The sequence below is a fragment of the Lygodium microphyllum genome, chromosome 1, assembly GCF_053477565.2.
Source record: "Lygodium microphyllum isolate KBCC chromosome 1, Lygodium_microphyllum_v1.1.10, whole genome shotgun sequence".
NCBI classification, from domain to species: domain Eukaryota; kingdom Viridiplantae; phylum Streptophyta; class Polypodiopsida; order Schizaeales; family Lygodiaceae; genus Lygodium; species Lygodium microphyllum.
The window spans coordinates 117,324,269-117,351,464 of record NC_141135.1 but is presented as its reverse complement, the minus strand read 5'-3'; positions in this window follow the sequence as shown (position 1 = coordinate 117,351,464).

Below are 27,196 nucleotides of genomic sequence, written 5' to 3'. Positions count from 1 at the left end.
AGCACCAAGTGAAAGACGGCTTTTAAAAGGTGCCAGAGTGACACTTGTGGATTTTTGATAATTTTTTCAACTGACGTGAGGGATGTCAAGAGATGCCAGTCAATGCGGGATGCCAAGACGGACGTGCAGGATTTTTCAGAGCTCGAAACGGAGCCCGAACGAGGAAGAGGCCAAAAATTGGACAAGATTCAAAGAGGTGGACAAGATTTTAGAATAAAGGGGGGGTGCACTTTGGGACCTTGACCCCTCCCCCCCCCCTTAAATTTTTTGGTGGAAAAAAAATGTGATGGCGTGGAGGAAGGCGGCAGCAACAGGCACCGAAAAATGCGCCATCATCCCCCCCCCCTCCCCCCCCATGAATGGAGACTGAATGCAACCTATCTAACTGATGATACCAGGCAACTTCTCCCTCTTGGCTGATCATATCGCCAGTCTTCGCACGAGGAGTGGCTGTCTGGATGAAGATAACAGAATCTAGTATTTCTCTCTCCTCCCTCTCTCTCTTCCCTATGGGCTGTTCATGTATACCATCTTGAAGGAGGAATCAGGAAGGGAGAATAAAGGAAATGGTGATGAAGATTCATAGAGATGCTGAAGATTGATGTACAGCATTGGATTGAGAGCAATGGAGGCTCCATCTACTGGTTATGTAGTCATTCAAGGCGTCTAGGGTTACGTAAAAATATGGTATGACCATTTTTATGAAAGAAAATAAATAAATTTTTATAGTTTATGATGATAATTATGTTCTTATTGGATGAAAATTTATGTGTGCTGTTTGCATCATGAGTAATTGTTATGTATCAGAAAATTTTGATTTTGCAATGATTTACATGCTTCATTTAATTCTCGTAAACCCAAAATGGGATTTTTAAGCGGTAAAATGGTAGTTTTTCCGTTTCGGGTGGGTAAAATGTGTTCCCATGGGGGGAAAATGGAAGATAGATTGAATGTTAGTATGCTGAAGTGATTGAAACAAGAAAAATAAAAAAATAGCATATTTTATTAATAAATAAATCAAAAATTGAGAAAATAATGGAAAAAATAAAAATACGTCTTACAAAAATAAGAAAAAATATAATGATTGTTTGTGGATATGTGGTAGTGGTAAAGCATGAGGTTTAGCCTTAGTTTGCCCTACCTCCTTGTCAAAGTTTGTGATTTACCACTTTTTATACATCAAAACATGACAAAATGAACCTCTACATCTATGCAACAAAAGCAATACCTAAACATAGGGGGTTGGGATGTTTGAATGGTGTGATTTGCATGATGATTTTTGTTGATTTTTTAATGCATATCATGACATAGAGTTCGTGCTATTTTAATTAAAAGGATAGTAGCACGAGTATTGTCTCGGTGCTATCCTTACATCGTCGCAACGGGTTAGTAAATGCATTGGAAAGCCTGGTTGTACACCACATGTTTTTGATTTGAAAATTATGTTTGAGCACTTTAGGATCATTCACTTTGCATGTGCATGTCAACTATGGTATCAGAATACAAAAGACTGGATGCATAGCACTTGTTTTCGATTACAATGACCCACGCTTGAGCGTGGAAAGGTATCCTAAGCCGTAGGATAGATGTTGGTTTCTTGGGGGATTATTTGGTAAGGAAACATGGTATCTCTTGGAATGTGTTCAAGATGAGAGAGTGGAGTTTGTTCATTTGTTCTATATGTTGAGTAGTGCATCAAGGGGCTAATCCTTGCGGTGTAGGAGAGCTACAGTGAGGCCACGGTAATTTCCACCGAGAGGGTGCCTCCCATGTATGTTATTATCATGGCATTTATTGCCAATATGTAAGGGTTCTCCCTCTGTGGAGTTTATAGAAAGGGAAACGTTGAACTACAAAACTATAAAACTATAAACACATAGATTAGGCTTTAGGACAGTTCGTCCTTTAGCAATAGATAGATGCTCATGGCCCGCGAGGCCATGTGGGTGTGTTTTTCTATCATGAGTATGAGGTCCGACTAGTGCCATAGTCAGTGCCGGCCCATTTGAGGTTCCATCAGTGGTGCGTAGCCGGGGAGCTGCCAACAAGTGGTGGTTTTCGAATCTAGGGTTTTTAGGGACCAGAAAGTTGGTTTATGTCCTCTGACAAGGACCGTCAAGCCAAAATACAAAAAGAAGAACATGCTGAGAGGGCTAGATGGCAGTCGGAGATTGTAAGTCACTATTCTCCTCAAAGGAGTAGCCCTATATGCATAAAAGACAGTAGTCTTAGTAACCCATTTGCTGCACATAGTCCTTCAGGTGCAGGAGGAAGCGCAAGTTCTTTCTCTCTTCCAGCAAAAGTAAACCCACTTCAAGTGGGGGAGTGATTCCATCAGTCCAAACTCCTATTGTCAATCTGATTGTTGTCATGGCACAACCCATTGCAATTCCTTCAGGGACACCGAATTTGCCAGCTTTAGGAGTTCCTTTGTCCATTTTTAATGGGTTAGCCGAAGAAGACGGGGAGTTTCACATTTGTGAATTCCAAAGATTAATGTTTAATTACCATATCCAAGATGAGGAACATCTCATGATGTTCTTTAACACGATGTTAAAAGAAATGGCTGCAGTATGGTATCATAGCATAGAGACTGGAACCATCACTACAATCGACCAATTTTATGCAGCTTTTCGAGGAGAATATGCCCATGAAAGAGGTGGCTAATACTGGTTGGGTGTTTTGAATGTAACACGCCAAGACCCCCATGAGAATGTGAAAGCCTATGCCAAGAAGCTTAGGAAAGTGTTTCGTAAGTTACAAACTTACATTCCCATTCCACCGTGGCTACCCAATTGCAATAGTTCTTGCATGGATTGGATCTCAATATTCAGGTACAATTGAGCAGTGTGGCTTTAGCTGATATAGACATCGCCATTGCGCAGGCAGAAGGAGTAAAGTCATGATTACAAACAGCCTACTCCTCTCGGATAAATCTTAATGCAAGTTTAGTATATGGAGGCAATTTACCATTGATAAATGGAAATCAAGGGATGTCTATGAATAACCCTAATGGGAGAGGAATCATGGTTCAAAATGTACCTTTGCTGCCAGCTTCTCCCACTGTGACTATGCCTATGGCTAGTCAGTTGGCTCCACCAAATGTTGGAGGCCAAGTTTCGAACCCTAATGTTGTTCCTGTGAGTCAACAACCAGTGCCCAATCAAATTGTTAGGCCAATGGAACAATGGATAGACAATCAAGGCTATGAGTCGAGTGCATCTAATGTCCTTGGCAAAGTTAAGGATATGATGAAGCACTACCCTGATATGATTTCTGAACAATATCAACAAATAGCTGTTGACGTCAATTTCCTGAAGAAGCAGCAGAATCTGATAGGGAGTCGACGCCCTGAAGAGGGTGGTCCCTCAAGATTCAGTTGTAAGTGGTGTGGTGGACAACATTTCCCTAAAAACTGTCTAAATGTTAAATCTGATATTTGTGGGAAATCAGGCCACTTAGCTGCTACTTGTTGGAATAAGATTAGTTCCCTCCAACAAGGGAGTAAATAGCGAGGTCCACTTAATCATAGAGTGCAAGGTAATAACCTCCAGCAAAATGATGGACCAAGGCAAATATTGCAAAGGAGAAAGACCTCTCTAGAAGAGTTGCCACAAGGAAATGGAGTTAGTCTTATCGAGGCTGTACACGTCAATGGCGCTAAAACCTCTAATTTACGAGCTGTGACAAGAGGCCAAAAGGCTAAAGAGGGTGATAAAGATAATGCAAAACCGGTCGAGGAAAACCCTAAGCAAGGGGATAAAGGGACGCAAGTCCTGAATCCTGGCGTGGAAGGTGGACCTCTAAGGCCTGTTGACAAAAGACACAATCCTAAGAAGGATGAGAAAGTGCCAAGAAAGAAGGCAAGAGCTAAAAAAGAAGCACCAAAGCCGGTCCCGAGACCGAAAGAGAGAATGGTTTGGCGAGAAAAGAGAGCTTTGGCTACCTAGCATGATTTTGATTTAGCAAGTTCTCTTTGCGAAGTCAAACTAGATGTAAACCTCTTACAGTTGATTAAATTATCTCCAGGAGTACGCAAGGAATTCAAGAAGATCCTGCATATTGGGTATATTGTAGAACCTTTGGGCATAGCATGAGTAGGGGAAGATTGGTTTGATCATGCTGAAAAGAATTGCCCTAGGGTTCCAGCATACGTGGATGGAATATTAGTAGAGCATGGTATCGTAGACACTGGGTCCTCCGTCAATATCATGCGTTCTCTAGTTGATGGAGAGGTTGGGTCTAGGCATCCAAAAAGATAGCTCCACCCTTCTTAGAATGGCTGATGATAGTCTAGGGTAACCAGAAGGTTGCGTTACTAAAGTCCATGTTACAGTTGCAAGTGTAGAATGCTTCTTGGACTTTAGGGTAATAAGATTTTCTGGATGTCCTAGCTATCGAGTCATGCTAGGTAGGCCTTGGATCTTATGAACAGACTGCCAAGTCGATATACCTACCGGTCCAGTGGTTCTAGGTAGAGGCGCTAATCGAGTAATAGTGGATGCTTACCCCGAGTCTCCTCAGTGTTAGAGATAGGAACTTGGATAAGAGACGCGGATGTGATTGAGTCGGAACTTGGCACGCTGAATGATTCGCGGCCAATTAAATTAGGTTCCATGCGCAGTTCAGCAGAAAGGGAGGACTATGTGTCCCTAATCCAAGAATTCCGCTACATCTTTGCTTGGAGTTATGACGAGCTGAGAGGCATTCCTCCCAACCTGGCTATTCATACTATTCATGTAAAAGAAGGCACTCATCCTGTGCGTCAAAAAGTCGGCATATCCCTTTTGAATTGAGGGACAGGCTGTTTGAGGAGTTACAGAAGTTATGGAAAGCTGGTTTAATTTTTCCTATACAACACACAGAATTATGTTCACAAGTTGTCATCAGGAAGAAGAAAAACAACCAGATCCGACTATGTGTAGATTTTAGAGAGCTGAATAAGCAGATGGTTAAGGATTTCTACCCATTGCCATTTATTGACCAGATTTTGGATCAATTAGCGGGTAGGGAAATATATTTGTTTATGGATTGCTTTGCAGTATATAACCAAATGGCAATTGTAGAAGAGAAAAAGTTAAAAACGACTTTCATTACCGTCGTTGGTACTGTTACGTACCATGTGATGGCCTTTGGATTGTGCAATGCACTTGGATGATGGCAACAAACAACAGACAAGACCTTTAGTGACATCTCCCCAGATGAGTTGAAAGTATTTATCGATAACTTGGGGGGGGCAACCACTGTAAGGGAAAGGATGTTGATTATTTTAAGAAAGTGCTTTGAGTGCTGCAGACAATTTTGTATCGCTCTTAACCCACGGAAGTGTGTCTTTGGAGTTCCATATGGGCTATTGCTAGGCCATGTGGTCAGTTCAGTAGGGATCGCAACTGACCCGAATAGATCAAGGTTATAGTCGCTATGAGTCTACCACGCACTCCAAAAGAGGTACATAACTTTCTGTCATCGATAGGGTACTATCGGAGGTTTATAAATGCCTTGGTAGAAAGGACGTTGCCACTAATGAACTTATTATCCTTTAGCTGTCTATTTGTAGCGACCCTTGTAAGGTGGCTTTCGAGGATGTGAAAAAGGAGCTAGTAAAAGCACCAATTTTAAAAGCACCTAAAAGAGGCGAGGTATTTTACATATTTTTAGCAGCCACCATGCATAATATTAGCTGTTGTTTAGCCCAAATCCGAGAGGAAAAGTTGTATCATCCGATAGCTTTTGCTAGTAAAAAATTGGGCATATCATAAATTAACTACACCTACATGGAGAAGTTGTGCCTTGCGATGGTCTTTGTGACTAAAAAATTCAGGCACTACATCCTCTATAAGAAGGTAGTTTTCTATACGAAGGCGAAAGGGCTTAGATTGCTTATGAACAAGCTACCACCGCCTGATCATCTGGCAAAGTGGTTAATCACTTTGGAGGAGTTCGATTATGAGATTAAGAGTAAGCCACCAAGGTTGCAGGGGATTGTGGAATGCTTTGTGGATTTCGGGGAGTCGAAAGAGACTTTGGCTAAAGGAAGTGATATTGAAGAAATGTTTGAAATTGATACAGCTTGTATCCCATGTTGGTATGCTGCTATCACGCATTATCTATCAATGGGAGAGACTGGAGCTGGTCTATCAAAATCTAAAAAGAGGAAAATCAGACAACAGGCTTTGAAGTTTTCTTTGATCATAGGAACACTATATTGGCAGGGTGTTGATGATATCTATCACCGATGTGTGATGCTTGACGAGGTTTCTTTCGTCTTGGAAGAGTGCCATGACTCTGCATATGGAGGGCACTTTGTTGGACGGTTAACGGCACAGAAAGCTTTAAGAGCTAGATATTGGTGGCCATCCATCTTCCAAGATTCCTTTGAGTACGTTAAGAGATGTGATACCTATCAAAGAGATGACAGCAGAGAGAATAGGAAATGCCCACTTACGCCTATTATGCCGTCGTCTACGACCCAGAAGAGGTACATTATAGTAGTAACTGATTATTTTACAAAATGGTTAGAAGCGCGGGCGATGAGGCAAGACAATGCAAAAGATACTGCAAGTTTTCTTTTAGAGCAGATTATCTATCGTTTCGGTCCACCAAAGGAACTAGTGTTGGACCATGGAACCCACTTTTTGAATAAAGTGATCAAAAGCCTGATTGAAGCTTGGCAAATCAAGCACAACAAAACGACCCCCTATAATCCGTAAGCCAACAGGAAAGTCGAAAGTACTAATAAGCAACTTGTGGGTAGCTTGCCTAAAATAGTCTCGGAGAAGAAACGAGACTAGGACATGAAGTTGTATGTGGCAGTATGGGCATACAATACAACGTTCAAGCGAGCTATTGGCCATACTCCATTTAAATTAGTTTATGGGGAAAAGGTGTGTTATCCCTCGAAATTGAGTTGCCAACCATACGGTTTGCAATTAACCACTCTTTGGGAGATGAGGATGCACTCTTTGAACGTTTCATGACCATAGCCCACCTGGATGAGCTGAAATTGCAGAGCTTATTACACCAGGAGGTAGCTAAACATTGGATGAAGTAGTTGCACGACCTTAAAGCAAAGAAGTATACCTTTAAAAAATGGCAATTAGTTCTGTACTATGATGCACATAGGGAGCTGTTTCCAAGGAAGTTGGAACCTAGATGGGATGGCCCCTACAAGATTGTCAGGATAGGAAAAAATAGGTCTACGGCTCTACTAGCTAATCTGCATGGAGTAGAATTTAAAAATAAGGTTAATCTTAATAAGATTAAGCCTTATTATTTCTAAGTATACTAACACGGAGCAATGCATTGTAGATCCATGCTAGGGCTGATTTGAGACTTGCGAAAGAGCTTAAAGCTGGTTAATGAGGCGGTTAATTGCTTTTTTGGAGCATCCATATCTGGAGCAGAGATACCATCAGGGGAAACTTAGTTGGTGGAGCAAAGGATACAAAGTGATTGAGCAAGAAGATGTAATCTTTGTGTGGGAGATCAAAGTCTTCTGCCATCACTACTTATGAGTGTTAACAAGTATTCCTGTTGAGTTTAATGAAGAAGGTGGGATGGAGCCGTCAGTTCACTCTCTAAACATGTTAAATTTGGACTATCATAATTACGAATAGAGGAGTTTGTGATGGTAGGCTATGTAGACCCATTGTGGACGTACACATTATATTTTGATGGAGCGTCCAGGGGCCCTAATAAAAAAGAGAGTGTTGGAGTAGTAATCCGAGATCCCTGACGTAGAGTTACAATGAAGTTAGCTGCTTATCTCGAGGTAGGATTCACTAACAATATGGCGGAGTATAGAGCCTTGATTATGGGACTGCATATTGCCAAACAAGGTGATATTCAACGGTTGTTAGTAAAAGGGGATTCTTAGTTGATCTTGAATCAGCTAGATGGGACAATGCGGAATCCCATCCTTTGTATGTATCATCGAACTGTGATGACCCTACTTGAGGAGTTTGAGAGAGTATCTCTTCAATTGATTCCACGTCATTGGAATCAGTTTGCGAATTCGCTGGCAAATCTTGCTTATGAGGAAGACCTTTTCTTCAACTGTGGTCCTAGTTTGGATATTGCTATCAATAATGAGACAGGACTCGGTCGGTTGTGGGGAATGTTATCGGAGCATGCAATATATGGTAGGCAATGGTTGATATAGGTGATACAAAGAGTAGCCGAGACCCATCTACCGTTATTATCCTGGACCCATAGGATGATTGGACAACATGCTATGCATACGCCTCTTGCTATATATGCAGGAGGGATGGGTCATAACCTTATGCATTTAGCTTAGGGCTGCGAGCCCTATTTTTCCTCCTTAGAAAGGAGCATATTATTGTATATCTGTACTATTTCGGGGAGGAATGTGTAGGTGCTATTCTATTTGATCTTGTTAGGCCAAGAGGGCCAGTTTTGTGAGGTTTTAAGTGGTTTGTCTCATTAGGCCAAGAGGGCCAATCAGTGTTTGTAGTGAAATGCTTTATTTCATTAGGCCAAGAGGGCCAGTCGTTTGTTTAGTACATGTGCAGTTAATGGTTTCTTGTTTTAGTCCTGTGCTAGACACGTTCAAAGAAGAGCTTGGAAGGAGCCTGTGTCGCGTGGAGACTTCTTGTACCGTGGTTTTTATGCTATATGTGTGTGTATACTTGTAGGGGATTTTCTTTTCTTGTTGGGGATCGGGGTCTGAGGCATGAAATCCCAAGTTTAGGTTAGGTATGTATGAGGGAGGTCTGAGTAGTTGTTGCCTCCTATAAAGACATTGCCAGGCATTGGAAGACCTATTTTAGAAGGCAGTCCTAGTGACCCTATTCTACTAGCCTGCTAGGCAGCCGTTCTAGGAGTTCTTGTTAGTTATGAGACAGTTAGAGAAGCCTGCTAGAGGAAAATGATGGTGGTAGAGGAAAAAAACCCTGAATATCACAAAGAAATAGATATATACAAAGGTGTGTAAAAAGGGGTTCTAACCCCTATAAAAATATAATAGGAAAGAAATGAAATTTTATAAGCAGTTGATCATGGCCTTGTGAAGGCCTGGTAGGTTCTTGGGGATGAGTCAGACCCGGGGCCGATGCCTTGTCTTCCTGGGGGTGGCGTCTTGCTGGAAAAGAAGAAAGTAAGGAAGGTTGGAGCAAAAATAAAAGTGAGCGTCAGAAAAGGATTAAGTGTCGCCTAGCGAGGGCTTGGTAGGTTCTTGGGTACCGAGGCAGGACTTGAGGCCGATGCCCTGTTCTCCTTGGGTCACTACGCTCAGCTCCCTCCTTTTTGCATGCCCAAGTATGAAAAAATAAAAACCTAAAAGAAGAAATGCACTAAAAGAAAATATTTCTTGATCAGGCTATAGGAGTCCTCACCTAATAGGAGCTCCTAGTTGTGTTGTCCTTAGTTAGGCAGGTAGTTCAAACCACCATTTAGGGCGACCTCTTTGATAGTTCTTTTTAGTTTGGCCGTGTTGAAGCAGTCAGTTAGTGACTAGCTTCGGACCTTTTATCAAATTATGCTAGGCCTACTCCTTGTGGATTTCATGCCTTGGTTTTGTCAGGGGGTAGATGAGCATTGTGTTGTGTTTTAATATGTGTCTATTTTGTATCAGCTTGATGGTTCCTTTGGTTGTTTTGTGTAGATCTGCTGTGGTATTCAACGGGCTGAGTCTCCCTTTCCCATGGTTGCCAATGAGAGTAGAGTTTTGAGCCTGGGATGTGCCTAAAATTTGCCAAAACATCTGGAATTTAGGGGAAAAATATTAGACATCGAAGGCGGCGGCTGCAGCTAGGACGATTTTAAGCACTAAGTGAAAGATGGCTTTTAAAAGGCGTCTGAGCGACACTTTGGATTTTTTATAATTTTTCTGACTGACATGAGGGATGTCAGGAGCTGCCAGTCAGTGCGGGATTCCAAGAAGGACGTGCAGGATTTTTCAGAGCTCAAAACGGAGCCCAGACGAGAAAGAGGCAAAAAATTGGCAAAGATTCGAAGAGGTGGATAAAATTTTAGACTAAAAGGGGGGTGCCCTTTGGGACCTTGACCTCCCCTCCACTTTATTTTTTGATGGAAAAAAAACGTGATGGCGTGGAGGAAGGCGATAGCAACATGCACCGAAAAATGCGCTATCATCCCCCCCCATGAATGGAGGTTGAATGCAACCTATCTTACCGATGATACCTGGCAACTTCTCCCTCTTGGCTAATCATATCGCCGGTTTTCATGCAAGGAATGGCTGTCCGGATGAAGAGAACAGAATCTAGTCTTTCTCTCTCCTCCCTCTCTCTCTTCTGTGTGGGTTGTTCATGTGTACCATCTTGAAGGAGGAATCGAGAAGGGAGAATAAAGGAAATGGTGATGAAGATTAATGGAGATGCTGAAGATTGATGTACAACATTGGATTGAGAGAAATGGAGGCTCCATTTGCTGGTTATGCAGTCATTCAAGGCATCTCCGGTTACGTAAAAACACGGTATGATCATTTTTGTGAAGAAAAATGAAGGTTTTTTTATAGTTTCTGATGATAATTATGTTCTTATTGGATGAAAATTTATTTGTGTGTTGTTTGCATCATGAGTAATTACTTGTATCAGAAAAATTTGATTTTGCAATGATTTATATGCTCTATTTAATTCCCGTAAACCCGAAATGGGATTTTTAAGCGGTAAAATAGTAGTTTTTCTATTTCAGGTGGGTAAAATGTGTTCCCATGGGAGAAAAATGGAAGATAAATTGAATGTTAGTATGTTGAAGTCATTTGAACAAGAAAAATAAAAAAATAGCATATTTTATTGATAAATAAATTAAGAAAATAAAAAAAAAGGTGAAAAATAGAATAAGTGTTACAAAAATAAGAAAAAATATAATGATTATTTGTGGATGTGTGGTAGAGCTAAAGCATGAGGTTTAGCCTCAGTTTTCCCTACCTCCTTGTCAAAGTTTATGATTTACCGTGTTTTATATATCAAAACATGACAAAATGAACCTCTACACTTATGCAACGAAAGCAATATCTAAACGCAGGGGATTGGGATGTTTGAATGGTATGATTCGCGTACTGATTGTTGCTGATTTTTTTATGCATATCATGACATAGAGTTCGTGATATTTTAATTAAAAGGATAGTAGCACGAGTGTTATCTCGGTGCTATCCTTACATCGCCGCAACATGTTAGTAAATGCATTGGAAATCCTGGTTGTACACCACACGTTTCTGATTTGAAAATTATGTTTGAGTACTTTAGGATCATTCACTTTGCATGTGCATGTCAACCATGGTATCAGAATACAAAAGACTGGATGCATAGCACATATTTTCGATTACAATGACCCACGCTTGAGTGTGGAAAGGCATCCTAAGCCATAGGATAGACGTTCATTTCTTAGGGGATTATTTGGTAAGGAAACATGGTATCTCCTAGAATGCGTTCAAGATGAAAGAGTGGAATTTGTTTGTTTGTTCTATATGTTGAGCAATGCATCAAGGGGCTAATCCCTGCGGTGTAGGAGAGCTTCAGTGAGACCGCGGTGATTTCAACCGAGAGGCTGGCTCCCATGTATGTGATTATCGTGGCATTTATTGCCAATGTGTAAGGGTTCTCCCTCTGTGGAGTTTATAGAAAGGGAAACGTTGAACTACAAAACTATAAAACTATAAAACTATAAACACATAGATTAGGCTTTAGGGTAGTTAGTCCTTTAGCAGCAAATAGACACTCCTGGCTCATGAGGCCGTGTGGGTATGTTTGTCTGTCATAAGTATGGGGTCCGATTAGTGCCATAGCCAGTGCCAGCCCATTTGAGATCCCATATATATCAATCATGTATTGTATTCACAAACTAATTAAATATCATATACAAAGACATTGGATATGGCCGTAAAATTTATTAAAGGGAGGTGACGTCTCATCGCATGGAGGAGTGCACCATTCGCAACCAGTTAGACGAGTTTGTGGGTGTGCGATGGATGGAGTGCTTGAGCCAATCCACCACTTGGAAGGCACTACCTAATCTATATCGTCGATACCAAAGGAGACATGCAGCCTTTCAGACTTTTCTACAATCTTGGAGCTTTAGATGGAGGCAATGATCAATGCATTGATGCCCATGGATGTCTAGACATCTGATCTTCTTAAAGAGGAAGCATCCATACCATTATATGATGGGTGGCAAGTATCTCACCTGAAGACACTACTTGGACCTCATCCTTAGCTTGCTTGTTCCTAGCTACTACAAAGTCAACAATATGGACATGTATCTTCGTCCATTAGTCGATAAGCTTAAGATTTTGTGGGAGAAGGGGGTCAGCGTGGAAGATATGAGTAAGCGTGATGATCGACGGTCCACCAATATACGAGCCATTCTCATGTGGACCATGTATGACTTTTCGGGATTCGGGGAGTGCTCAGGTAAGTAGGCTTCTGGTCTCATTGGTAATATCTATCATAGCTTCTTCAAGTTTGTATTCACTCGATAGAAGTATTGGGATAGGTTTTGTTGCCTGAGGTTATCGTGCATATCCATTGTGTGGGCCATAGTTAGACTCTTGAAGGTCACAAACCATGAAAAAGATGATATATCAAGGATACGCCGCTTTCTTACCGGAGGGTCATGAACTGAGGGAAGGTTTTCTTAGATGACCACCAATACGAATGAACACCCAAAGTTGGTATGAGTTAAAAAATGGTCCACACGGAGTAGCATCCAAATGGAATGCGATGGCTCTCAGTTTTCAACGAGTTGCCATATTGGATCCACTTAAAGATCAACCCCATGTATATTTTTAAGAATATGGGCAACTTACTATATGACCACATCACAGGAAAGAGAGATACTGCAGGGGCACGAATGGATTTGAAGGAGGCAGGCAAGATGGAGGCATTTTGGCCGTGATTGAGTACTGATGGTCGCTTATAATTATCTCATGATCCTTGGGTTTCGTCGACTAAAGAAGAGCGCATTATGAAGTAAATTATCAAGTCTCTCTACACTCTGACGGGTATGATGCATTCTCTCAGGTCTGCATTTTCTTAAGATGAGATCAATTCAGGGCTAAAATCCTATGATTGGTAGAAAAAATGATGGATGCTGCAATGGAGGAGAAAGTGAATCGTTTTTGTATGTTGCACCAATACTCCATGGAGACGTAGCTCGCTATGTACGAGGAAGCCAGGAAAGATCGAAAAGAAGCACGATCTAAATTTCGATGTAGTACGCGCCATCAACTGATTTGATAGCCGGAGGGCATAGAGGAGATACTGCGGTTTATGTTAATACGATGGTTGCATGGAGCTTTAACCATAGTCTCTCGCAAAGGAGCAGAGGTCTCAACTAAGGAGTGGAAATTCTCAAGGGGATATAGTCCAATGGTAATGACATGTTTTATACGCTATCATATCTAGATTTTATATGTGACAATTAATTAACTATTTCAATGTGCAGTATAAAATATATAGTGTGGCATGGTCACGCGGATGACATTACCGTGTGGAGCATATAAACAAAATGCGCTCCACAACAAATTGTGGTATCATGGCAAAGTTTGAGTAAAAGAACCAAGGAGAGCAATGGATCCAAACACCGTTATAGATGAGATGCAGTATTTTGAAATTTTTCAAAGTATTTATCACTGTGGAATTATCGTAGCTTCTCCATGATCCTATTCGATCTGTAGTGGTTCAAAGTGGTACTACAAGGAGCCAGGGCAAGAGTTTGACAAGGTCAATCTTGATTTCTCGAAATAGATTCCAAAAAAAAGATGGATGGATTTGCACAATACATTTGTATTACGGCCCATTGTGAACATGTGCATGAACTCATGTTATTTTTAATTTTATTATGACATGGTACATGTCACAAAAGTTAAATCTCTCTTATACATGATTTTAAACAGGTAATTTTCTATCCGAACCCATGACAACCTCGATGGTGGTATGTTGTATCTTTAGGTCCCTGAAGTGTGAGAGTATATAATGAAAGCAATATTCCCAGCGTAGATGAGGACAATATGCAAATGGAGGGGTCGATATTGCAAGGGGTGGAAGTCGCAAAATCTTGGAGCATGTAGAGGAGCCAAAATCGCTTAACAATGATGGAAAGATAAGAGACCAAGAATTCTTTGAGAATGAGGTGGACTTATCCTTTTGTGGTGACATTTCTATCGACCTTCTAGTGTATGTGGAGTTGCGTTAGGAGATTGACATGGGACCATAGGGTATGTTATACTTGGAGGATCCACCTACTCAATTCATTGATGAATCCCTTATAAGGGTACATAAGATATGCATTTTAAGTAAGATCATTTTTTAAAGATTTATATTACCATATTTTTCTTTATTTATAATGATTATGCTAACATCAATTTCTTTTGTGTGGGTGATCTTTATGGATATTTGGATCTGCACTATGAGCCAAGGGATGAGCGATGAGGAGCTACATGAGATTTTTCCACGTATTTTTTCAAATCAGATGGCTCGATTCAGAGATATGGCAGACCAAGAGCTGTCTCGGACATGATCAAGCTGTTCTATTAGATCTACTTTGGTAGGCTCTGATGCTTCAGTTTCCAATAGACGAGATTGACATTCCAGACCTAGGCCGGATGGAGGGAGTAGTTCTGGGGGATGCTGCAGAGACGTGGATTCAGTGTGCTCGCGGTTGACTTGAGATACAGGTGCTACTCCTCGCTCTCGTGCAGGTTAGAGAGAGGGTGACTGAGGTGGTTGTTGTGGATGTACCAACAATGTCTTTTTCTTGTCATTCTGCTAGAGTTGCGACACCTGTGGGATTTGTCACACCTGTGGGAATGTCTACTCTAATCACTCCAGCTTCTACTCAGCCATCCGTAAGGTGGCACCCTTATGGGTGCTACTCTGAGAGATACCACCCCTGTAGGTACACCAAATATAAAGGGGTCTCCTGGATATACTCAAGAGCATGGTCGTAGGTGCGAGAGGACACATCTTAGATATATCCTAGAGGGGTATGGATACCTTGTAGATAATAGGATAGGAGCCATCATCATGAATGATGAGGGGAGAAGGGTGATGGCTTGTATGAGAGAGTTGTACCAATAAGTTTTTTGGCACAATGTCTTGGATCATTGGAAGAACATACCGAAGGGGAGTAAGGACTACATAATACATCCTTGCATGAGGAGTTTCTGATACCCACCATAGCAGATAGGTTTTCCATAGGGCTGGATGATGGAGCGCATGTGTACGTACATGTCACACAGACGATTAGATGCACGGAAGGCACTTAAGAGTGGGGCCTCAAAGCCTAAGTGGCTAGATATAGATGAATAGCACCAACTCATGGAGGAGGCTATAGATTCTCTAGGACGTTGAATATAATAGTGCAAGGTAGCGAGGGTATGAGTGGACGTAAGAGTGGTCCATAATCTTGGAAGTGGCGACCACAGGACTTATCTAGAGGACTTTGTAAGATTTTCTTTTGTTCTTCTCGCTTATTTTTTTGCAATATCCCTTGTATTGACAATCTTGTTTCTAACTCTTCTATTTTGTTTTCTTTGCAGCACTTCATTACAAACCGCGATCCCACTAGCCTAAAGACTCGATATGCAGAGAGATATGGTCTCACTCCATTGATCGACCCATTGTATACACACGGTCGCCCAGTAAGTCACTCATCTTTCTTGTCCATAGTTACTAATTTTAATTAAAATTCATTATTGTATGGTGGATTGATGTGTAGTTACTCATCTTTCTTGTCGATAGTTACTAATTTTAATTAAAATGCATTATTGTATGGTGGATTGATGTGTAGTTGTTTCTTTTTTTGTAGAGTCCATTCGATGCTCCTTTGTGGTAGGACGAGCTTTCGGATGGCAAGGATCTATAGCTCACCCTTGGATTTGTGGAGTGCACATCCTCTTCTTTTATGGTTATGTGATTTATGTAGGCATTTTCTATGCACTATGTTATTATCATCATTTGTATCTTGCCATGATTCTACCTTCGCTTTCATTACGCGATCTTGTCTTTATTTATGTATGAGTCTTATGGTTTCAAGTACACTTTACCTTCATTTTGACAAGCATTGTATACTTTACTATAAATATTTGGTATTGCCCAAATAAAGCACATAGTGCTATTTGTGGTAGGATAGCTTACTACCCTACCACAAAAAAAACCTCTATAACTATCGCTATTAGTGTCACAAATTTACTACATGCATCGCTATTAGAATCGTAAATCATTGCTATGGGCTGTTAGCTATATATAGTCTGTCTATATATAGCGCCCTAGGTCCACTATATATAGTCTGTCTATATATAGTGTCCCAGGTCCCCTCTATATATTCCTATCATGTGTGCTCAATTGACACACTTCTAGGGTTCCACTTCCGGTGTCACATATCTCTCTTCTCTCCTCTCTTCCTTTCGTCTCTCGTTTTCCTCGCAATTTCCAACATGGGCATCCTTATTTGCATTGCTATCAGCGTCGTATTTGCGACACTGATAGCAATGCAAATAGCGACACCCATAATGACACTTATAGTGAGGATTCTATGGCATTGCTAATATTGACAATTTTAGCGACGACGGGGGAAAATTTTTTTATAAACATTTTTGTTGCTTTGAACGTCGGTATGAGGCCTATAACTTGTAGTGAAGGAACGTTATATGTTATCAAGAAAGTGTTTAGGAGTGAGGGAAGTTTGCCGTCCCCAAACACCAAACAAGGAAATTTAAAAAAAAGACTCCTGCAAGAGAGAGAGAATATGATGAGACTCTTTGCAAATTGGCCATCTGTACCTCAAAGGACACTCGAGTAAGGCATGCATGCATGCCATTCAACTCTTGCTTGTGCATGGTCTTGGTACTATGGAGGGCATGAATGTGGTGCGATCACTTAAAGGAGATGGCTTTGAATTTGATCAATTAAGCCTAAAGCTAAGCATTAGAGGCTAATTTCATTATGTCATGGGTGGGAGTAGAGGTGTTTTTAAACAACAAGTCATAAAGACGAGGATCTCCACCTCCTTGACCCTAGCTTTGATCATTAGGATTTGGAGATTTATTTTCAAATCCTAATGATCAGGAGGATCTATCCCGCTTGATCAGAGTGTGGCTTGTGCTTGATCCTAAGCTTGCGATAGAGGTAAGCACTCTGATGGTGCTTGGTGGAGGGCGAGAGTCTTAGTTGAATCCAGACCGCAGGCCAATAGATATTGACTTTCTTCATCTCCCAAGCTACTCTAACCCACTATTCCTCTGGGATATTCCACCAAAGAAGATTGAATTCTGCCTTCAAGTCATGATTTAAGTCTAGACAACTTGTTGTAGGACTTGAATCCACTGCTCTTCCTCAGTGTTTTGGTGCTCCTACACTTGGCAATGAAGTATCAAAGATTCAACTAACACAAGAGCTAAAAAATCTAAGGTTTTGATAAAGATAGAGAGGGGAGCTTGGAGTAAGAGTCTGTCATGGCGGCGTAGAGCTCATGTTTTAGCTTCTTTGAGTGGGTCGATCCACTCCCACTCATAGTTCTATTAGATTTCCTTAATGATCTCTAGGGCAAGTGGGATCACACTATCCGAATTCTTCCCTCCAACCATTCAAGCTTGGAGAAACACATTCTCTCCTACTGTTGGGTTCTACTCTCTAGCATCATTGACAAAGGTGAGTTGGGAAATTTGGCATGCTTTCAGCCATTGCCAATGGTCATGGAGGGTAGTAGTAAGCTGCCCCAAGAGGGCAATATTCACCTTTTTTAGGGGGTCGACGTGCATGGCAAGCTCCTACCACTAGTGTTGCTACCAAGTAAAGAACTGATTCATGAATTTCAATGACTAGAGAGCCATTTCCTAATTGAACTCTTAGAGGATGAGGATCAAGGATGTAGGCCTGATATTGGGGAGGGGCTGTGGGTAGTAATAAGGGTGGTGCTATGGCCTATGGGATTTTTTATCGCTATGGTAAGGGGCTTGTTCCCCTATTGGGGGTCTTCTTCTTGTAGGTGCTTCTGTCCCTTTGACTTCAGAAGGGAGTGTTTGGTGGAGATGTTGGTGGCGAAGGTGGCTTTTTTAGGCAAGGAAATTTTTGAGGCAGCTTTATGGGGGCTATTCTTGGGTGGTGGCCTTCTTGCTGAGGGTTACTCTTTGCGAGGTCCTCCTCTTTTAGGACTTCATCTTTGATGCTTTGTATGGTAATCAAGACCTCATCTTTGATTCTTTGTCCTTCCTTGCCTTCCATGAGCTCCTTGATAGGGTTGGGCCTCCTGCTTCAACTTTTCTTGTAAGTCAATTAAATAAAATAAATTAATATCAATGTCATGAAATACCCAAAAAGACCACTCATCAAAATATGAGCTTGCCGAGGATTATTCCCATCCGGGTTTTGAAAACCAAATCGAATTGGCCGTTATAGAACAATGGATTCTTGAACAGTCGATTGACTTGGTATTTTTACTAGGCTTAGTCTAAGGATTGGATGTAGGTCCTATGCAAATTCTCACTACAAGGATACGGATGCATAGCGACGGTGCTTTCCGACGCAAAATAGAAGCATCACTATTTGCATCGCAAATGTGACACAAATAGCAATGGTGCTCAGACGAAAAAACGCGGGCCTAAACCGGAGCATGTTATTTTGCGCGAATGAACAAAAGAGAGAGAAAGAGGGAGAGGGAACTCCATCTTGCATTTGAGAGGGAGAGGGAGAGAAAGAGAAAGAAGGAAAGCTTCTCACTGCCGCCACTGCCATTTGCAAAGAAGAGGACGAAGTGTATGGAGGGCGAAGAGGAGCCGCCATCGTAAAGAGGAGCCACCGAATCCATCCTCGGGCCTTTACGGTGAGTGCATTGTTCCTTCTTTCTTTGTTTTTTTTTTCTCCTTTTCTTTTACGTATTTTTGTTTAAAAACATGTATATTGAGAGAGAAAGAGAGGAAATGAGAGAGGGAGAGGAAGAGAGAAAAGGAAAGAAGGAACGAGAGAGAGAGGAAGAAAATATTAAACATAATAGAAAAAGAGAGAAAGAGAGGGAGAGGGAGGAAGGGAGGGAGGGAGAAAGGGAGGGAGAGAGGGAGGGAGAGGTTGTTGTTATTGTTGTTGTTATTTTATTTCTGCTTTTCTTTTTTTCTTATTTGTTGTTATTGTGGTAGTGGTAATAGTGGTAGTGGTAGTGATAGCAGTAGTGGTAGTGGTAGCGGTAATGGTAGTTGTTGTTTAATTTCTTATTTTCTTGTTTGTTGCTATTATGGTAGTCGTAGTAGTAGTAGTGGTAGTGGTAGTGATAGTAGTAGTAGTAGCTGTTTAATTTCTTCTTTTCTTATTTGTTGTTGTTATGGTAGTTGTAGTCGTAGTCGTAGTCATCATAATCATGATTGTAGTAGTAGTACTAGTAGTAGTAATAGCATTTTTCTTGTTTGTTGTTGTTGTAGTAGTAGTAGTTTTTTTTATTTTCTTGTTTATTGTTTTTTAGTTTTCTTGTTTGTTGTTGTTGTTGTTATTGTTGTAATAGTAGTAGTAGTAGTAGTAGTAGTTTTTTCTTATTTTCTTGTTTGTTGTTATTGTAGTAGTAGTAGTTGTTGTTGTTGTTATTTTTTCTTCTTTTCTTGTTTATTGTAGTGGTAGTGGTAGTGGTTTTCTTGTTTGTTGTTGTTGTTATTGTTGTAGTAGTAGTTTTTTTTCTTTTCTTGTTTATTGTTGTTGTTGTAGTAGTGGTAGTAGTAGTTGTTGTTTCTTATTTTCTTGGTTGTTGTTGTTGTAGTACTACTAGTAGTAGTAGTAGTTGTTGTTTTTTTTTTTTTCTTGTTTATTGTAGTGGTAGTGGTAGTGGTAGTGATAGCAGTAGAGAGAGAGAGATGTTTTGTCAAAGGAAATGAGAGAGGGAGAGGAAGAGAAAAATGAAAAAGGAACGAGAGAGAGGGAATAAACATACAACATAATAATAAAAGAGAAAAGAGAGAGAGATGGAAGGAGAGAAGAGAATGAATGAATAAAAAACAAAGAGAGAGTGGTGGCGAGGTCCGCTGCAATACCACGAGATGGAAAACACTCCAACATACATTAATTTGTGGGTGGGTGGAGACTTTACATACGTTAATTTTGTTGAGTTACAAGAGAATAAATCCCTTCTTAAACAATTTAGGAAAGAAAAAAAGAATGATAAAAAAAACAAATTGTTTGTTGTAATGTAGACTAAATGGAAAATGATGAAGGTCGTGATGTTCAAGATCGCGAGGCATATCTTAATCAGCGTGTCCTATGTCCTTGCTCTCAATGCAAGCTGGCAATTAGACAAAAATGTATATTGTCTATAGAATACGTACGACGCTTTAGTGAGTTTCAATTTGAGATCATTGATCAGGGGATCTCAGATTTTGAGCAAATAGTAAGAAAAGTGTATATCAATCATGCGTTGTATTCGCAAGCTAATTGAATAACATATACAAAAACATTGGGTGTGGTTGGAAAATTTTTTATCCAAGGAGGTGGCGTCTTGTCCCAAGGAGGAGTGCACCCTTCATGGCCAGTTAGAAGAGTTTGTGGGTTTACAATGGATGGAGTGCTTGAGCCAATCCACCACTTGGAAGGTACTACCCAATCTATACCATCAATACTAGAGGAGACAGACAGCCTTCCAGACTTACCTACAATCTTGGAGCTTGAGATGGAGGCAATGATTGATGCATTGATACCCATGGATGTCGAGACTTTTGATCTGCTTAGAGAGGAAGTATCAATACCATTATATGATAGATGCCGTGTATCTCACCTAAAGACACTGCTTGCACTCCTAAGTGTGCAAGCAAGATATGGATGGAGCAATGCGAGTGTGACTGAGTTGTTTAGATACCTTGTACGTATGCTTCGTTGATTTCTTTTTAACACTATCATTAAAAATATTTGCACTTTTTCAAGGTGTTTTATGATTTTTTTTCAGGTTACTAAAGTATCATATATTACCACTTGCAAATACCGTACCTCAGTCTCGTGATGATATGCAACATGTTTTATGAAAGCTTGGCATGGACTACAATAGCATCCATGCATGTATCAATGATTGCATACTGTTTCGAGGAGAATACGAGACTATGGAGACATGTCCAAAGTGTGGTGCTCACATGTGGACCATCCCTCAAAAAGTTCTTAGACACTTTTCACTTATCCCCCACATAAACCACATGTTTCGTACATCTGGCATGGTGAGCTTGACAACATGGCATGCACAGAATAGGTCCACAGATGGAGTTCAACGAATATCAGCGGATTCACACGTATGGAGCCACATTGACTCTACCTTTCTAGGCTTTTCTCGAGAGCCAAGGAATCTTTGGTTCAGTCCTGTTATAGATGGTGTGAACCCATTCAGTCTGTGCTCAACTTCTTACAGTGTGTGGCCTATAGTCCTTGTCAACTACAATATCCATCCATGGCTTTTTATGAAAAAAGGACATCTCATCCTTAGCTTGCTCGTTCCTGGCCGCTACAAAGTCAAAGATATGGATGTCTCTTCGTCCATTAGTTGATGAGCTTAAAATTTTGTGGCAAGAAGGGGTCACCGTGCAAGATATGAGCAAGCATGATGGTCGACGGTCTGCTAATATTCGAGCCATTCTCATGTGGACCGTGCATGACTTTCCGGGATTCGGAGAGTGCTCATATAAGTAGGCTTATGTTCTCATTGGTAATATCTATCATAGCTCGTTCAAGTTTGTATTCACTGGATAGATATGTTGGGACAGGTCTGGTTACCTCAAGTTATCATGTATGTCCATTGTGTGGGCCACAGTTAGACTCCCGAAGGTCACGAATCATGAAGAAGATGGTACATCAAGGAGACACTGCTTTCCTACCAGAGGGTCATGAACTCAGGGAAGCTTTCATTGGACGAACTCCAGCACATATGAATACCCAAAGCTGGTACAAGCTAAAAATGGTCCACATGGAGTCACATCTAAACAGAATGCAACGGTTCTCAGTTTTCTACGAGTTTCCATATTGGACCCACTTATAGATCAACCACTTGTTGGATCCCATGCATATTTTGAAGAATGTGGGCAGCTTGCTATGGGACCATATCACAGGAAAGAGAGACACTGTAGGGGCACGAATGGATTTGAAGGAGGTAGGCAAGATGGAGGCGTTTTGGCCACAGCCGAGTGCTGATGGTCACTTGCAGCTACCTCACGCTCCTTGGGTTTTGTCCACTAAAGAAGAGCACATTGTGAAGCAAACTGTCAAGTCTATCTGCACTTTAACGGGTATGATGCATTCTCTCATGTCCACGTTTTCTAAAGACGACTAATCATCAGGGCTAGAATCCCATGATTGGCATAATATATATTAGGTTTGTACTACGAATGGATTATAAGTGGCATGCGTATTTTGCTATTTGGAGTGTAGTCATTGCTCATAATGCTTCCTCGTCTGTGGCAGTTTGTACTACCAATCGCGATCGCGTGATGCCTTACTCTAGAAATACACGGGGCAATTTATGTCAATAATCGCGTGATGGGGGGATTTGCTTGAGCTAGTGTGCCAAACGGACACTGTATACACAAGAGGAAGCTCACTCACGAATACAAGAAGAAATAAAGAGGCAAACAATGTTTTCTTGTTGATTTCTTCTTCTTCTTCCACACACTATACAATGTACACAAAGTATAGATAAGATACAACATAAAGGAAAGTGGCCTTTTAAGTCAAACAGTGCATAACTGACTACACTAATCGGTTGGCGCTATATCTTTGCCAGCTGTAGGTAGGTGTAACAACCTAAATATAATAAGTGATAAGTCAATGGCCATTTGAGTATCATAATGACCACCAACATGCTAAGTATAGACATGCAGACCCATCTAGCCAGGCGGTCGATCATCAATATTCGCATGTGTTGAGCTTGCCATCTCAACACTCCCTCTCAAGCTCAACTCTATCTCTGCAACTCCAAGTAAGCTTGAGAACTTTCGAAGCTTCTCTGAACCTAATGCCTTTGTGAAAATGTCAGTTATCTGATCCTATGTGCTGACATATACCAAGTCAATCTCTCCTGCAAGTACCTTCTCTCTCGAAAAGTGGTAGTGTACCTTAATATGTTTTATCCTACCATGGAACACTGGATTCCTAGGTAGCTATATGCTACTCATGTTGTCACAATGAATGACAATTGGACCATCTCCTTGTACATCCAAATCGCATAATAACTTTTGCAGCCATACTGCCTCACATGCTACCCTATGAACACCTCTATACTCAGCCTCTATACTCGATAAAGCAGTTGTAGGTTTCTTTTTGCTACTCCATGTAATTGTTGCACTACCAAGGGAAAATATGAATCCACTAGTAGATCTTCTGTCTGACATACTACCAACCCAATCTGCATCTATGTATCCAAAGATCTATATGTCCTTACCTGCCTCATAAAAATGTCCATAATGTAAAGTGGACTTCACATACCTCAATATCCATCTAATTGCATCCAAATGAGGCTTTCTAGGCATCTACATAAACTGACTGACAAGGCCAACAGCATAGCTCAAGTCTGGCCTTGTGGTAGTTATGTAAAACAAACTCCCTACTATCCTCCTAAACATAGTAGGGTCTTCTATCTCATCCCCTTCTGTCTGACATACTACCAACCCAATCTGCATCTGTGTATCCAAAGATCTATATGTCCTTACTTGCCTCATAAAAATATCCATAATGTAAAGTGGACTTCACATACCTTAATATCCGTCTGATTGCATCCAAATGAGGCTTTCTAGGCATCTACATAAACTGACTGACAAGGCCAACAGCATAGCTCAAGTCTGGCCTTGTGGTAGTTATGTAAAACAAACTCCCTACTATCCTCCTAAACATAGTAGGGTCTTCTATCTCATCCCCAAAGTCGGCACACAACTTCACATTTTGCTCCAATGGTACTAAAAGAGGCTTATATGCTGTCCATATCCAAGTCATACTACCTTTGGGATAGCCATATACCATCATCACATCTGATCACCTCAATACCAAGAAAGTATCTCAGCTCACCCAAATCTTTCATCTCAAACTTCTTCTTCAAGAATTCCTTAACTTCAGCAATCCCATTGTCATTGTCACCTGTAATAATCAAGTCATCCACATAGATGCCTATGATGACGAAACCTGCATCTCCCTTTCTCACATAAAGTGAGTGATCAACATCAGAAATACAAAATCCAATATTGATAAGATACTCTCCAATCTTGTCAGACCATACTCTAGGTGCTTGCTTCAGTCCATAGAGCTCCTTCTTTAACCTGCACACATATGTGGGATGCTCTAAATCCTCATAACCTGCTGGCTGCTCCATATACGCTTCTTCTTGCAATTCACCATGCAAGAAGGCATTCTTAATATCTATTTGCTGCAAACTCCAACCTTTGGATGCTGCCAAGGCAATCACACATCTAACAGTTGCCATCCTAGCAATTGGACTGAATGTCTCTTCATAATCTATGCCATATGTTTGAGCATAGCCTTTTGCAACTAGCTTTATGCCTGCTAACTGAACCATCTGCATTAGGCTTGACTTTGTAAATCCACTTACATCCAATAGCTTTCTTACCCTTAGGTAAGGGTATCAAATCCCAAGTCCTATTGGCTTCTAATGCAGCCATCTCCTCATCCATTGCTGCATCCCAATGAGCATGACGAACAGCATCCTCAAAACAAGTGCGCTCAACATCCTCAACTAGTTTTACCATATAAGAATAATGGTGAGGTGCATAACCTTCAAAACTAAATCTTTTAACAGGGCATCTGACCCTGCTAGATCTGGGTACCATCGGATCACTCAATGGAGCCTTTACATTACTATGAGATCTCTATACACCTGGTATCCTGACTGAAGGAATACCAAGCTCATCATCCAAACTCTATAAATCACTACAATCTCCATCAAATCCCAAATGAATGGTAGATACACCATCCAACGCTTTGATGATATTTTTGGTACTCTAAGACTCCTTGATTATTAATTTTATTTCTACACATAGCTATCCTGATCATTATCATTATATAATACATCACCACAATAAGTTCATACCAACTTCTCATCTCATTAAAGATAACATCCCTGCTCACTTTGAACTCACATGTGATAGGGTTATAATAGTGATACTCCTTCTACTCTAAAATACATTTTTCTACCTTTGGATCAAGCTTCTTCCGTAGCTCATCTGGCACATGAACATATGCAATGCAACCAAATACCTTCAAGTGTGATACATCAGGCTTCTTGCTAGTAAAGCATTCTTCTGGAGTCATCCCATCATGAACTGCAACTGTGGGAGTTTTGTTAATAATGTAGACAACAGTATGGACAGTCTCAGACCAAAAATGTTTGGGCATATTCTTTTCAGCCATTAATGCATGTGCGACTTCTACAATATGCCAATTTTTTCTTTCTGCAACCCCATTTTGTTGTGGGGTATACCTGTAAGTAAATTGCCTCTTTATTCCATGAGTCCTCAAGAAGCTAGTAAACTCATTGAAGGGGTACTCTCCCCCTCCATCTGATCTCAAGCACTTCACTTTTAAGCCTTTTCTGTTTCAACAGCTCCCTTAAAATATTTGAAATGCTCAAACACCACTCTTTTCCTTCATGAAGTATATCCATAGCTTCCTTGAACAGTCATCAATAAATGTGACAAAGTATTTGCTGCCACCAAGAGATATATTATGTGTAGGCTCCCAAACATTTTTATACACTACATCAAGTATTTTTCTACTCACTTCTTTGTCATGCAAGAAGGGTTGTCTTGTTTGCTTACCAAACTGGCATGCTTCATAGACTTTATGCAATTCTACAACTCTAAAATAAGTCAACCCTCCTTTGGACTGCATTAATTTTATCCTTTGCACATTTGCATGTCCAATACGTTTATGCCATATTTCAATATCTGTAACTACTTATTTTCCTTTAGCATACATAGAAGCATCCATTGCAGGAATTCCAACATCTAAAGTGAACATTTGACCAACTCTACTTCCTTTTGCGATCAACTTGCACTTATCATTAAAATCTTCTACAAAATAACATTTTGCATTGAATCAGACCTCCAACCCCTACTCTACCATTTGACCAATAGACACTAGATTCTTTATGATTGATGGCACATGTAATACATGTGTCAGACTCTTTGTCTGGCCATCATACAAGGACAAGAGAACATTTCCAATGTGTGAAATTGGGTGGCATGAATCATCACTCGTCTACACATAGCCTGGATCTTGTAAGTCCTACATACCTCCAAACCATTCAACATGAGTGGTCATATGATTAGATGCACCTGAATTGACATACCATACATCATCATGTGTCCCCTTTCCTATAATTACATTCATCATATGCTACATAACAAATAGATGCTCATTTTTGTCTTCATTCTGTCTTTGAAGACGACGCATAGTTTCCTTGTTGCAATTTACCACTGTGAATATCATCCTTCTTAGCATAGCAATGGGCTGCAATATCGCGTGTTTTGCCACAATAATGGAAAACAATGGAAGAATTTTCAGAACCTCTATTTTTCCATCCATCTCTTCCTCTAGAGCTCCCCTTGCCTCTAAAGTTTCCTTGACCTCCTGAAACCTACATTTCACCAAATTGCTCATTTAATATGTTTTGCTAGTTATCGCCAATACGTCCCATACCACGGCCTCTCAAAAAGGATCTATCACGTTCCCTTCTTGAACTTAAATAAAATACTTGAACCTATTCACCATTTTTTTAAGATTAGTCACCCTGCATATTGATCTCTTCGATAATCATGAGAGAGATTAGCTCATCAAAATCTGGAAATGGCTTCCGCACATATACTGAAGTAACAAGTGATTTTTATGCCTTCTCATTATTAAGGCCACTCAAAGTGGATGAAACCAAAGCATCATCATCAGGCATTGCATCAATTGTTTTTAAAGCATTGGCAATGCTTCTCACCTTTAAAACATACTCATTGATAGACATTTTTCCTTTCTTCAAGGCATTGAACTCTTGCTTGAGTTGTATCTTTTCTGCCTTTGTATCTATTGAAAACATGTTCTCAAAATTTGTCCAAGTTGCATTTAAAGTTTCTGCATTCCTGATATGTCCCAACATCATATTATCAATGACTATTAATAACCAGTACATCACATTTTTGTCTTTCGCATTCCATTCTTTCCATGCTTTTAATTCATTTGCAATCAGAGGGATACCCAGCTCTGGCTCCTTTTCTTCA